We start from the raw sequence: 14,032 nt of genomic DNA on the forward strand, positions 1-14,032 counted from the left end.
GGTTAAGTATTTTTGGCAAGAAGATGACATGGAAGTTGTCAAGTGCATCATGTTGCGTCACATGGGGGCACACAATGTTAGGTTGTCATCTTGATGATGCTGGGTTTGATCCCTCGCTTCGGGTGGAGGCTGCTGGATCTCTCTTGTAAAGGTACGCTTCCGTCTTTCGAATTAGTAAATAACCCAGTGTGATATTTTGAGCCATGTGAATATTCTGCTCCCTAACAATTTTTCCCTCACAGGCTCTAGCCTTTGTTAATGACCCTTACTTCCACGATCAATTATCACATTGGTGACTGAAAGATCAAATCTGCATTTTTAATAAGTGTCCCACGTGACTCTTCCACTCAGGGAATTTGGGAAACCCTGTTTAAGTCATGATAGGGGAAACAGGAGAATGAGGCATTGCTATCAAGGCGGCTGGAGGCACTAGCTGAGGCATACGGCTCATTAGAATCGGTTAAAATGCATATTCCTAGGCCCCATCCTACACCAAAGAGTGAGAAAGGGGTGCAATGGACAGGCCTGGGAAGCAGCATTTTTGACACTTCCTCCCTCCCCTTCTTTCAGATGATTCTGTGCTCCTGGAATTTTTAGAAACAATCTTAGGTGATGATTCTTAGACTGGCTGCATTTTCAACTCACCTGGAGAGATTTCTGATCTATATGTTTAAAAGTAAGAGCCCCACCTCCAGAATCAGATTCAAACCGTCTGGGGTGGAGCCTGGGCATTGCCACTTTCTGAAGCTCCCCTAGCCATTCCAACGTGCTGCCGAGCTGCAGAGCCTCTGGGCTGAGGGGTTCTCTCTAACTTGAGCATAAAGACGAAAACCCGACTGCCCCCACTCCTAGTTATCCTAAACTCACAGCATCGCAGGACTGAGCTTACCTGCTGCCTGAACACGTCTGGTGCTCCCTTCATACCACTTTGAGGCTCCCACTGTGTGCAAACGGCTCTGACTGTGCTCCTCAGGGAGCTAAAAAAGAAGTCAAAGAAAGGTCACTTCCCTCAAAAGTGCAGGGACGTGGGAAAAAATACACACACAAAGATATGCAAGCATTGTACAATCGGTGTTTTTTTTTTTTTAAAGATTTCATTTTTTCCTTTTTCTTCCCAAAGCCCCCCGGTGCATAGTTGTATATTCTTCGTTGTGGGTCCTTCTAGTTGTGGCATGTGGGACACTGCCTCAGCCTGGTTTGATGAGCAGAGGCATGTCCGCACCCAGGATTAGAACGCTGGGCCGCCTGCAGCGGAGTGCGAGAACTTAACCACTCGGCGACGGGGCCAGCCCCTACAATTGGCATTTTGCAAACAGGAAACCGACCCTCTGGAAGGGGAAATGACCGCCCAGCGAGTTCGTGGCAGAGCCAGGGCTCTCACCCAGGATGCCTGTCTTGCACTGGGCTCCTTTCCCTTGAGCCCTCGCTGCACCCTCTGCGCGTCCTGCACTTCTGTTGGTTGGGCCTGGCCTGGGGCCAACATCTTCACCAGCAGCATCACCCACCTATCAAGGCTCACTCTGGGCAGGCATTGGACTAAATGTTTGTTGAATGAATAAACACAGCCAGCCCAGCACCTGCCCACCAGCTGGCATTAAGAACCAGTGGATCAAATAACTGCTAAAATGAATTCTTTTGAGGCTGGATTAGCTCATTTTTTCACAGACTCAGGAGTCTCGGAAGACTTTCTTCTTTTGGAGGCCCTGCCTCACATTGTAGCAACTATATAATTCACCCAATGCTCCCTTCTATATAATTTATGTGTAACTATGAGTTGGTTTGAGTTGCAGTTGACTAGTCGACCTAAAGTTATGTAGATATTTTAATTCTATATTTGTAAACACCAATGTTTCAGATTTTATCTGTTGAAGGCAATACATTTATTTTTAGGTCCTCAGACATTTTCCATGCTCTATCAGAATGTTCATTGAGTTGGACTCTACCCCAATGTCTAGTGGACCCTAGATGACCTGGAAATAAAAGGAGGGACTGTCTTGCTTGAGGACAGGAAAGAGAGGTCTGCGGGACATGGTCAGTGTTGCTTTCAAGGACCAGAGTACAGTTTAACTTTTATTTGGTAAAAATTTTATTGAGATACAATTCACATACCGTACAATTCACCCATTTAAATTATCCAATTCAACGGTTTTTAATATATTCATAGTGGTGTGACTATCACCACAATCAACTTTAGAACACTTCTGTCATCCCAGAAAGAAACCGGCTATATGTCAATTGTATTTCAATTTAAAAAATATATCAGTCACTTTCCATTTGCCCCCAGTGATCCGCTCCCCACTCTAGCCAGTCACTAATCTACTTTCTGTCTCTGTAGACTTGCCTATTCTGGACATTTCATACAAAGAGAATCACATAATCTGTGACCTTCTGTGTCTGGTCTCTTTCACATAGCATGATGTTTTCATGGTTCATCCATGTTGTGGCCTGTGTCAGTCCTTCATTCCTTTTGATTGCCAGGTAATATTCCATTGTGTGGATACACCACATTTTATTCATCCATTCATCATTTGATGGATATTTGGGTTGTCTCCACTTTTTGTCTATTATGAATAACGCTGCTGTGAACATCTGTATACCCGTTTGTGTGGATGTAGGTTTTTATTTCTCTTGGGTATAGATCCAGGAGTGGAATTGCTGGATTGTCTAGTAACTCTATGGTTAACCTTTTGAGGAACTGCCTGACTGTTTCTCAAAGTGGCCACACCATTTGACATTCCCACCAGCAATGTATGAGACTCCTAATTTCTCCACATCCTCGCCGATACTCGTTATTACCTGACTTTTGGATTATAGCCATCCTAGTGCATTTGAAATACAATGCATCTCATTGTGATTTTGATTTGCGTTTCCTTGATGGCTAATGATGTTGAGTATCTTCCCATGTACTTACTGGCAATTCATATATCTTCTTTGGAGAAATATCTATTCAGATTCCTTCCATTTTTTAAATTGTTATTTGCCTTTTTATTTTTTAATTTATATTTATTTATTTTTTGCTGAGGAAGATTAGCCCTGACCTAACACCTATATGAATCTTCCTCTACTTTATATGTGGGTCACCATGGCAGCATGGCTGACGAGTGGTGGAGGTCCTCGCCTGGCATCCGAACCTGCAAACCCCAGGCCACCAAAGTGGAGTGTGCTGAACTTAACCACTACACCATGGGGCCAGGTCTTGCCTTTTTATTATTGAGTTGTAAGAGTTCCTTATATATTCTAGATAAAATCCCTTATCAGATACATGATTTGCAAAGATTCCCCCCCATTCTGTGGGTTATCGTATGTGTTTGCTGGGGCTGCCATGACAAAATGCCACAGACTGGGTGGCTTACACAACAGAAATTCATTTTTCACAGCTCTGGAGGCTAGAAGTTCAAGATCAAGACGTCTGCAGCTGTGGTTTCTCCCGAGGCCTCTCTCTTTGTTTTGTAGACGGCTGTCTTCTCCATGTCTTCATGTGGCCTTTCTTCTGTGCAAGCATTCCTGGTGTCTCTTCTTCTTATACGGACACTGGACATATCGGCTTAGGGCCCCGCCCTAAGGGCCTCTGTTTAACTTAATTATCACTTTAAAGATCTTATCTCCACATACAGTCACATTCTGAGGTGCTGGGAGGTGGGACTTCAATGTGTGAATTTGGGGTGAACACAATTCAGCCCGTAAGAGTTAAATTTCACTTTCTTGATGGCGTCCTTTGAAGCACAAAAGTGTTTTGCTTTTTTTTTTTTTTGAGGAAGATTGGCCCTGAGCTAACATCCATGCCCATCTTCCTCTATTTTTTATTTGGGATGCCTGCCACAGCATGGCTTGACAAGTGGTACTTAGGTCAGCACCTGGGATCCGAAGCGGCAAACCCTGGGCTGCCAAAGTGGAACGTGCGCACTTAACTGCTGTGCCACTGGGCTGGCCCCAAAAGTTTTTAATTTTAATGAAATCCAACTTATCTATTTTCCCCTTTGTCATTTGGACTTTAGGTACCCTAAGAAACTATTACTTAATCCAAGGTCATGATTTAAGTCTACTTTTTCTTCTGAGAGTTTCTGAGTTTGAGCTCTTACATGTTGCTGTGATTCGTTCTGGGTTAATTTTTGTATCTGGTGTGAGGTAGGGGTCCAACCTCACACATTTGCATGGAGAAATCCAGGTGTCCCAGCACCACGTGTGGAAAGACTATTCTTTCCCCCTTAAAATGTCTTGTCACTCCTCTTGAAAATCAGTTGGTCGTAAATGTAAGGGTTTATATCTGGACTCTCAGTTTTATTCCATTGACCTGTATGCCTATCCTTATATTCGTACTGCACTGTCTTGATTAGGTAGCTCTTCAGTAGGTTTTGAAATCAGGAAGCAGGAGTTGTCCGCCTTGTTTTGGTTATACTCGAACTCTTGTTATCCAACCCCATGAGTGATGCGAGTGAACAGCACAGCGGGAGGATTCCGGCCTGTACTCAAGGTTTCACGTCAGGAACACAGGCTCCAAGTTCTACTCAGGGCTTGGAGAGAGCATTCCCGCCCTCTCAGCCCACAGCTCTTCATGATAAATCAATGGAAACATTCTGCGGAGAACAATGATCCCCTTGGGTTATTTTAAACATCACTTTAAGTTTTTCCCACCTGCTCTGCTCTCTAATTCTCTTACTGAAACAGCATTGCTCACAACTGGATTATTAATGAACTGAGAGGGAGCCAGGGGGCAAATGATGGGGGCGGGGCTTTCAGAGGACTTGGGGGACCTGGAGACCTGGAATAAACCCAATCCAGAGGTTTTTACTTCTCCAAGAAAGATTACTGAGTTTCTTTAGCAAACAGGAAATCACAAAACTCAGGTTATACCGTCAGCCTCAGAAGAACATTGCTAGTGAGTAAGGACCCAGAGGAGTTCTCCGAACAAGACTGCTGGGAACTGAATTAACTGGGTACCACCCCAAACCCCCCTAAACTTAAACCTTGTCTGTGCCCCCTCTGGCTGGCCTTTGGGTGCCTAGGGCTCTAATCTGGAGGCTGATGAAGCTCAGGAAACAAGGCCCTTTGTGGAGAAGAGAACTCTATTGTTCTAAAGCCAGTGTTCAGCCAGTGTGGATTCCAGAGAATGTTTCGGGATGGATTTTTTCCCTTTGTTTGTTAACTTTCTCTCCCCTTCCTGGGGCGGGGGAGGCTAGGGCCCTCTCGACCGCAACTCAAAGATACTTCAATCCATTGTCCTGTAAAGAAAAGATGGTGCTCAGCGTGCAGGGGCCTTCCGGCCCCGGAAAGAGCCTTAAGTTAGATGACAGAAGCCACCGGGTGTGTTTTGCTTTTCATTCTCAGCATTAAAATCTCAGAGAGGCAGCTCCTTTCTAGATCGTGCACATCCCAACCAGCGACAGACGTCAGCGGAGGTAAGACCACTTCCTTCCTCCTTCGCTTCACCTCCTTTTCTTCCAGAAAGAGGAAATGATGCGTGCCCACGTCGCAGGCCACGGCCCCCATGCTCCCACTGGTCTCGCTCGGGCAGCCCGTCCCCCAGCTGGGGGACATGCCCCCACAGACCTATCCCCAGGGCAAGGCCCGGTCGGGCTCCTTGGCGTCTTAGGAAGTTTCTGAAGAACTCAGGCTGCGCATGCCTTCAAGGTAGGAGACTTGAGTTCACTGGTACTCATTTTGTGTGACCTTGGGCAGGTTACTGCTCCTCTCTGGGCTCCATGATGCCCTTCCGTCAAATAGGGGCAAGAATAGAGTCCTGGGCTTCCCCCTTTCCATTGCGGGGTGGGAGGAAGGAAAACTATTCCGAAGCCACATCCCATCCGCCTTCAGCTTCCAGCTGCTCAAAGGAGGGCCGCCGCCCCTAGAGCGCCGGGACCCTTCCAGGAGCTCCCTCGCCTGCCAGATAGGGCTGAGCGCGCCCAACCCTTCCCGCGACTCAGGCCCCGCCTTCGGGGAGGAGCCGAAGGGCGGCGCGGAGGCTGGCGGCCGAGTACTGCTGGCTTCTGTCGCCGCCCGGGCAGCTGCGGCGCGGGGACAGACAGACGGAGCCAGGGCCGGGAGCCGCCCGGGGCAGGGCTCGGCGGAGCAGGTGAGTTCCTCCGCGGCGCCGCCTTCCTCCCTGCGCTCCTGCGGCTTAAAGGGCGGGGAGAAGGATTGCGGCGGGAAGGTGGTCCTGGCCTCTGAGAGTCTAGCTGGGGCGTGTGGGGCGCTTTGGCCAAGGGCCGGCGGCTTAAGATAATGGGGCGGGGTGGGGGGCGAGTACTGGACAGGCGGGCGCCTGGAGCGCAGGGCCAAGGAGTCGGACTGGGGTGGGGGCGTTCTCCCGGGTCTTGCGCACCAGTGGCGAGGCCAGGGTAGGGGGCGCTTTGGCAGGTTGTTTGCTGGGGCCGCCGTGGCCGATCTTGGGGCGGGCAGGGGGCTTCCTCAGCTGGATCTGGACTCTTTGGCCGCCGTCTGCCGGGGGGCGCAATGACGGGCAGCAGGAGCCACAAATGGCACCAAACAGCCCCGGCGCCCAGCCTCTGGGCTGGGCATGGGGGCGCCGCCCCCTCGCGTAGCGGTGCTTGGTCCCCGCAGGCAGCGGCAGGGCGCAGGGAGCGCTCCTGCCCGGGCGGGAAAGGTCCCCAGGGCAGGTGCCCCCGAGTGCAGACCCGCCTGGCGGCGGAATCCCGCTGACAGCGCCAGCAGGCCCCTGGGAGACCCCGCGCGTGGTTGTTCCAGGGGAGAGGTGCGCCCGGCCTTTCCAAAGGGCCGCGCTCTGCCGGCTGCTGGGTCCCTCGCTTCGGGAGCACTGCTCTCCTCGCGAGTCCCGCGTATTGACTCCGGCCGGAGGCGCGCACCTGAGTGCCTAGGATGGGCAGAAACTGTGCAGCCCCCCCCCCCCCCCCGAGAGGTCGCGCAGAGGGGTCTCCCCAAGGTCACCCGGAGCGCCCAGGCTGAGCTTCCCAGACCGCTGCGAGTGGAGAGCAGGGAGGGGGAGGCGCACGCTGCCCGCCTCCCTCCCTGATGCGGATCCCTCCCTCCCTCCTTCTCCCCTAGTCCGGACCTGGCTTCACTGGAGATGCTGATGATGCAGCTCCCAGCCAAGGGCGGATAACTGAGCCTAGGCGAGCTTTGAATCAGGTCCTCCGGGGAGGGCCGCGCGCAAAGCCTGAGACCTGGTGCTCCCTGGCTCCTCCGGAGCAGAGGGAGAGAGACGCGGCTGCATAAGCGCTTCTCAGAACCGAAAGCCGAGCTGCTTGCGCGCCCATGTGATTGGATCCCACATAATGGGCGCCTGTTCTTGCTGTCAGTAGCGCCCACCAGCTCCCCGCGGCCCCGGGCACCAGGTGCCGCCTCTGAATCGCCCTCTGTGGAGGACCTGGGGCCCTGAGGTACCAGGCGCCCTTTCCTGCACGGCTCTCTTGGAAAGGGGCCTGTGGTTAGCGCCTCTCTCCGCGGGGCACTTTCCTGTGTGCCCTGCCATTTCCTGCGGCTGATGAAGCACCGGAGAAAACCCCTCCATCCGGGAGGCCTCCTTCTAGGCTGGTAATAAAGCTTCTTAGCTCTGCCAGTGCCTAGCTGTCTGTTTGCCGAGGGCAAAGCACTTGGGCTCCCGGAGTCTCGGTTGCCTCTAGGCAATGGGACTGATAATCGGGCTGCGGGGAGGATCTCTGAGAGGACCCGTGTGAAGTGCTTGGTGCAGCGGGGCACAGCAGCATGCGTGCTCCTAAGCTGGTGCCTGACATGCTGGTTTTGAGTGGGGCGCGCCTCTTCTTTTAGGCAGGAGCAGAAGTGGAGCCCTCGTGGGTGGTTCTGCAGGGACTGGGGTAGTTTCCACATCTTCCTCCCTCAGCTCTGTCATAAAGAGCCAGCTTGCAGGCGGCTGGTGGGCGCTGGTGAATCCTTTCAGCTTGCTGCCTGCTCACAGGGCCTTCCCACACAAATCCCCCGACCCCTTCTCCCCCCTGCCATCTTCTCAGCCCTAGTCCCCAGGACTTGGGGGGCAAGATGTCCACCAGGCCACTCTGGACCTTCAACCTCGCACCTGCCTGTGGAGTGAAGGGTACCCAACAGTGTCCTCCCTGGAGCCTTCCTCACTCCTGTCCTGGCCCCAGCTCTTCCTAGCCTCTGAAATGTCTTCCTTCAGGAAGACCCCTCCATCCCTTCCTGCCCCTCTTTTTACCCCTCTTTTGGTCTCCTCCCACTCTGACATTCTTTGGCCTGCTCTGTGGCTCAGCTATCAGGGCTCCTTGCATCCTGGTGTGCCCCGAATTTTCTCTGGCATGGTAGGACATGGCAGGCAAGGTCCAATGCATGCTCAGACTTCCCTCCTCTGGAAACTGATGCTAGAGTGGAGGTTAAATTCTAATCTAGCTGTTAAGTCTTTTTGGGAGCCTGAGCCACAGGGCTAAGAGGATGCTGACCCAGAAAGGCAGGTTTTTCCCCAAGGCAAGAACCTTTCTGCAGAGCCCATTTAGACTTGGGAAACTAGGGCCCCAGGTTCTTCTCAAAACCAGCTCCATCCCCAGAGTGAACCAACAGAGGCTGCGGCCAGTCTGGTTTCGCAGATCGCACAAGGCACATACCTGGATTCCTGTGCTGTCTTGGACCTTCAGGAATTCCATCCAATCCTGCCCCCTCCCCTAATCTAGCTGCCCACTCCCACCCCACCTGCACCCAGGACTTGAAGCATTTGGTGTATAGTGGGTCCCAGCTGGCATTCTTCCAGGAGAGACCAGGGCGAACTTCTTTATCCTGAGCACATCTTAGAGTCTCGCCTTCAAGGAGGGCTTGAACAAGCCTGCCTCTTACAGAAAGCTACAAAGGAGAGCACAGGAGCCAGACTGGTACAAATTACAGCTCTGTGCTCAAACGCTCTGTGACCTGGGTGAATATTTACTCTCACTGAGTCCTGGTTTTCTCCTCTGTACGATGGGAGTAACAGTAATGCCTCCTGCATGGGGCTGTGAGGATTCCGTGAGACCATAATGCGCACACAGGGCTTCATACAGCACCTGCTGTGGGCAGGAATGCAGGAAGTGATTAGCGGCACCAGCACCACCATTTCCTCCTTCTGTGGGCTCTCTGGGGTCCCACCCCTCCATTCTGGGTGAGTCAGACCTCTTCTGCCTTTAGCTAGCAGGACAGCCTGGAGGGCCTGACTCCTGGGAATTCAAGTCCAGCATGGGCCTGTCCCCAGAAGTCTGTGACTTACCCTTTGTCAGCTGGCCACCATTTTTCAGGATTCATTGATTCATTCAACAGACGTTTACTGCGCTCTAGACCTTGTGCTTAGCAAGAGATTTCAAGATGAATAAGGCTGCCCTCAGGGTTCTCAGTCTATGGGAGAGAGGCAGGCCTGGAACCAGTGAGGATGCTCTGGGATATCAGCTTCTCTGGCAAGCAGAGGGGTGAAGAGTAGAGCGGTGGATGAATAGGTGCAGTCAGGCCAACCAGCCCAGGTTTCGTTCCTGAACCTGCCTCCTCGGAGCTGGGTGGTGACGGACAGATGCCTTACTTCTCAGGCAGATAAGTCACCTACGTCGGGGGCGGGGAGGTGATGTGAGGGGAAAAGTGAGACGAGGTGGGTAAAAAAACTCAGCTTAGGGCCTTCTAGATATTCATTAGTGCTTGCAAGTGTTAGTTGCTATTATTATTAGTCTATGATGACCAAGAACAGGTGGGCAAAATTTGCTGTGGGAGCACATTTGAGCCCTTCAGAGACAATTTTCCAGGTGGCGGGCAATGGAGGGGCGGGCAGCCGAGCAGAGAGAACAGCTTGTGCAAAGGCACAGAGGCTTGAAAGTGCTTGCTGTCTTTCAGAGCAGTGGGCAGGAGTTGCAGATGGAGCACCGTCAGCACAGGGCCTGACAGAGGCAGGGGCAGCAGGCAAGGCCAAGGAGGAAGGCCGAGGCCAGGCTGCCAGGGGCCCCGAATGATTAAACACTCGCTGACCCGAAGCAGACCCCCAGGAAGACTGTCTGATTGTGGCGAGAAATTCCAGGATTACCATCTGCATGGGAAGAAGGGCTGGCCTGGGCTCCTTTGCCAAGATGTGAACTCTCCCTTCCGTTTCCTTCCACCCAGGAAGCACGGGGTCCCCTCCTCCTCCCTGAATGCTTTTCCTGCTGCTGCACCTGTTTCTCTCTTCCTGGGACTCAGTTTCTCACTTGAGGGAGGGGATGTGGGTGGAGGAAGTGTCATGATCTGGCTCCCTTATTGATCATAATATTGTACCAAGTGCTTTTCTGGATGCTGGTCACTGTCCAAGGTCTTTGCTGGCGTGGCCACTGAATCCTCATACCAACCCTTGGAGCGGATGCATTTATCCCCATTGCACAGGGAGGAAAACTGAGGTACAGGGGGTGAGGTGATTGCTAAAGGGCATGCAGCTCATAAGTGGTAGGAACTCCTGTCTGGGGGTCTCCAAAGTTGCTATGCGCTATCCTGTACCACCTCACTCATGCTTTTTATCAATGTCTAAAGCCAACTGCAGAATATCTGGCTCCTTTCACTGTGTACCCTTGGATGCTGGGCAGTAGGCACCTTGGAGATGGGTCACAGTGGGGTGGGCTCTGGGTACCTGGGGACTGCCCCATTCTCTGCCTGGCCTGATTTTTGGGAAGGGCCTGTACTTGGCAGGGGGGGTGCTCTGGGAGGTCTCAGAGTTCAGGTCAGCATTCCTCTGCCTGCTAGTGTCCCACAAACGTGCCTTGACGCAGACAGTGTGCAGCTTGATTGATGTCACAGGTGGTGGTTGAGCTGCACCGTGACCCCAGGAAGGAATGAGTCTTTTAGGATGGCTGGTCAGAGCACCATGTGACCACATACCCTACCTGTTTATAGAAGACATCAAAACAAAGGCTCGAATTTCCTTTTCCATGGGAGGCAAAATTTAGGGCCAGGGTTCAAATCCTAGCTCTGCCGTCCACTGGTTTTTGGGCCTTGGGCAATTTCTTCACTTTCTTGAGCTTCAATTTCTTCATCTGGAAATACAGGTCATGTATACCTTACATATATATACCATTCAGAATTGTCATAATGATTTGTAATCATACATAAAATACAACTATCCAAGTTGTAGATAATATTGGTGTAATACCCACATTTTCCTCTATGGTACTTATCATAATTATGATTATATGGTTATTTGTGGTCATTACTCTTTTAGTCTGTGTCACCCACTTGACCTGTGGTTCTCAACTGGGGGCAGTTTGACCCCCCAGGGGACATTTGGGAAATGTTTGGAGACATTTTTGGTTGTCACAACTGGGGAAGTGCAGAGGGGGAGGGGAGCTACTGGTATCTAGTGGTTAGAGGCCAGGACTGCTGCTAAATATCTTAGAACGTACAGGAACATGCCCCCTCCCCCCCGAAAAGAAGGATCCAATCTCAAATGTCAATAGCGCTGATGTTGAGAAAGCTACACTGTACCATAAGCGCCGTAAGGTCAGTGTCTGTGTCTCATTCATTCAGCTCTGTGCCCCAGTTGCCCAGCATGATGCCTGGTACACGGGAGACAGTCAATATGCATTAACGGGATGAATGAGGACTTGGAAGGCCTTATGTCCCCCAGAGTCCCAGAGGTTTGGCTTGCGGGACATTTTGAATGGGCAGAAGAGATTCAGATGAACCTGAATGATGAACAGCCAATTGGTAATTCAGGCCAAAGAAATTCAGACCAAGCTATTTTCCTTCCCAAGCAGGTGCTCGGGGGCCCAGATTATCTGAACTGCTGCTGCAGCTGCCACCGCATCTTGCTCCTGTAGACACAGGACTCACCTTTATCTGGACGAGCAGGCTGGGGCAGGGGAATGTAGGTGCTGACAAGAAATGCCCTGTCAGCTGGGCCCTTGGGATTTGCCAAGCTGGGGTGCAGCTGCTGTCAGCTTCCTGTTTTTTCCCTTTCTGTTGGAATGAAGGAAACCCACTGAATGGCTGTTTTTCCACTGACATTTTCAGCAATGTGATAGGCCTTGGATTAATGAGGTCAAGCTCCAGTGTGAAATCTGCACGATAACTTGACGCTTGGCCAACAGGAAGACGTCGCGTGTTTTCTTTGGGCCGTTTGATGGCTTTGGCCGGCTTTGGGCAGGGAAACGGGGGGTCACAGCTCTGTGCAAAAGAAGGGAGCGTTTTACGCCCTGGAGTTACAGAGGCTGGAGTCGTCTCCTTTTCAATATTGGGAAGGTTTATTTTAATGTGGACTTTGAAATAAATAACTCCTTAAAGCAAAGGTTCGCCATGAGCCCCAGGCTGGCTGCTGAGCACGGATCTGGCTTATTGGAAGGAGCGCGATGTTTTTCTGGGGCTCTCTGGGAGTTTGAAGGAAAAGATTGGCCCCAAATGGTATATGGACAGGTTAGAGGTGCACATTGGTTAGAACTTAATTCAGATGAGGGAAGAGAAATTGGGCATATGTCTCAAACTTGCTCCCCAGTCATCTTGGGCTTCCTGTTAAAATGCAGACTCCGATTGAGTAGGTCTGGGGCCTGAGCATCCGCATTTCTAACAAGCTCCCAGGGGGAGCCATTCAGCTGGTCTGTGAACTGCACTTTGAGTCACAAGGGTCTGGGAAACCCCAAGTCTAAAGATAAGGGGTCCATGGCATAACCCACTCAAGCACAAAAGCAAGTGCAGTGTGTCGTGCCTGTTTGCACAGCCATCTGTTTTGCTGGCCGGCTTGCAGATCACACATTGCCTGCACCCCTTCTCTGTGTGCCCAGGCCTGGGCCCAAACATGAAAGAAAGGCTGCTGGCTCCCAAAGAGCAACTCAAACAGCCGGAACAGAGCGTGAGGGGCTTGTAGTGCTTCCAGAAACGTGCGTCCAGGAACACACGGTTCCTGGGTGACCTGGTCACCTGGGGCTTGTTAAACGTACAGATCCCTGGGCCCTAGCCCAGCCCACCTGCATCAGAACCAGCCAAGGTGGAGCCCAGGGAATCTGTATTTTTTAAACATGTGTCTGGGGCGGGGTAGGTGGGGCCCGGCCTGGTGGCGCAGCGGTTAAGTGTGCACCTTCCGCTTCAGTGGCCTGGGGTTTGCCGGTTCGGATCCTGGGTACGGACATGGCACCGCTTGGCAGGCTATGCTGTGGCAGGCGTCCCACATATAAAGTAGAGGAAGATGGGCATGGATGTTAGCTCAGGGCCAGTCTTCCTCAGCAAAAAGAGGAGGCTTGGCGGCAGATGTTAGCTCAGGGCTAATCTTCCTCCAAAAAAAAAAAAGTGTGCCAGGTGATTCTGATTCACAGGCAGGCTGGCAGAGGGGAAGCCGGGAGGAAGAATTGGCAGCATGTGGAAGTTAATTGCTCAGCAGGACTGATGTAAGGTTGTAGAGTTGTGTACTGCCCGATGGCACCCAGCTGCAGGAGGGGCCGAAACTTAGCCTGCTCCACTTGCCAAGCTCTGCACCCTGCAGGGTTGCATCTGCCTGGAAGGAATCACATCTTTTTCTTTTTTTTTTTCCTGCTTTATCTCCCCAAACCCCCCCATACATAGTTGTATATCTTAGTTGCAGGTCCTTCTAGTTGTGGCATGTGGGACGCCGCCTCAACGTGGCCTGACGAGCGGTGCCATGTCCGCGCCCAGGATCTGAACCCTGGGCCGCCGCAGCAGAGCGCGCGAACTTAACCACTCGGCCATGGAGCCAGCCCCTCACATCTTTTTCTTAATATTAATAATGATCGTGGGGCTGGCCCTGTGGCTGAGCTGCTAAGTTTGTGTGCTCCGCTTGGCGGCCCAGGGTTTCCCCAATTTGGATCCTGGGCGTGGACCTAGTACCGCTCATCAAGCCATGCTGAGGCAGCATCCCACACAGCAGAGCCAGAAAGACCTACAGCTAGAATATACAACTATGTACTGGGGGGCTTTGGAGAGAAGAAGAAGATGGAAAAAAAAAAGATTGGCAACAGATGTCAGCTCAGGTGCCAATCTTAAAAAAAAGATTGTTAACATTTGGTGCTTATTGTGAGTCAAGCACTGTCTGTTTAGTTCTTTTAGTCCTAGCAACTCGAAGAGGTGGCGTTATCACTACCATTATTTTACTGCTGAGGAAAGTGACGCACAG

The 14,032-nt window shown here is 51.7% G+C and overlaps 1 protein-coding gene across 5 annotated transcripts in view; it reads left to right on the plus strand.

The window, feature by feature from the left end:
• The first annotated feature begins 5,166 nt into the window (after positions 1 to 5,166).
• PPP1R16B (protein phosphatase 1 regulatory subunit 16B) overlaps positions 5,167 to 14,032 on the plus strand; it is a 99,214-nt gene continuing 90,348 nt past the window's right edge. Inside the window, exon 1 of one of the 5 annotated variants that reach the window (XM_070589214.1) lies at positions 5,167 to 5,396. The gene's annotated coding sequence lies outside the window, so the exon portion shown is untranslated. Of the gene's footprint in view, positions 5,397 to 5,440; positions 5,629 to 5,844; positions 6,071 to 14,032 lie in introns of those variants that run through there. The other 4 variants (XM_008517406.2, XM_008517407.2, XM_070589213.1 and 1 more) reach the window with 4 other exon arrangements.

This window comes from Equus przewalskii, chromosome 21, assembly GCF_037783145.1.
Source record: "Equus przewalskii isolate Varuska chromosome 21, EquPr2, whole genome shotgun sequence".
NCBI lineage: Eukaryota > Metazoa > Chordata > Mammalia > Perissodactyla > Equidae > Equus > Equus przewalskii.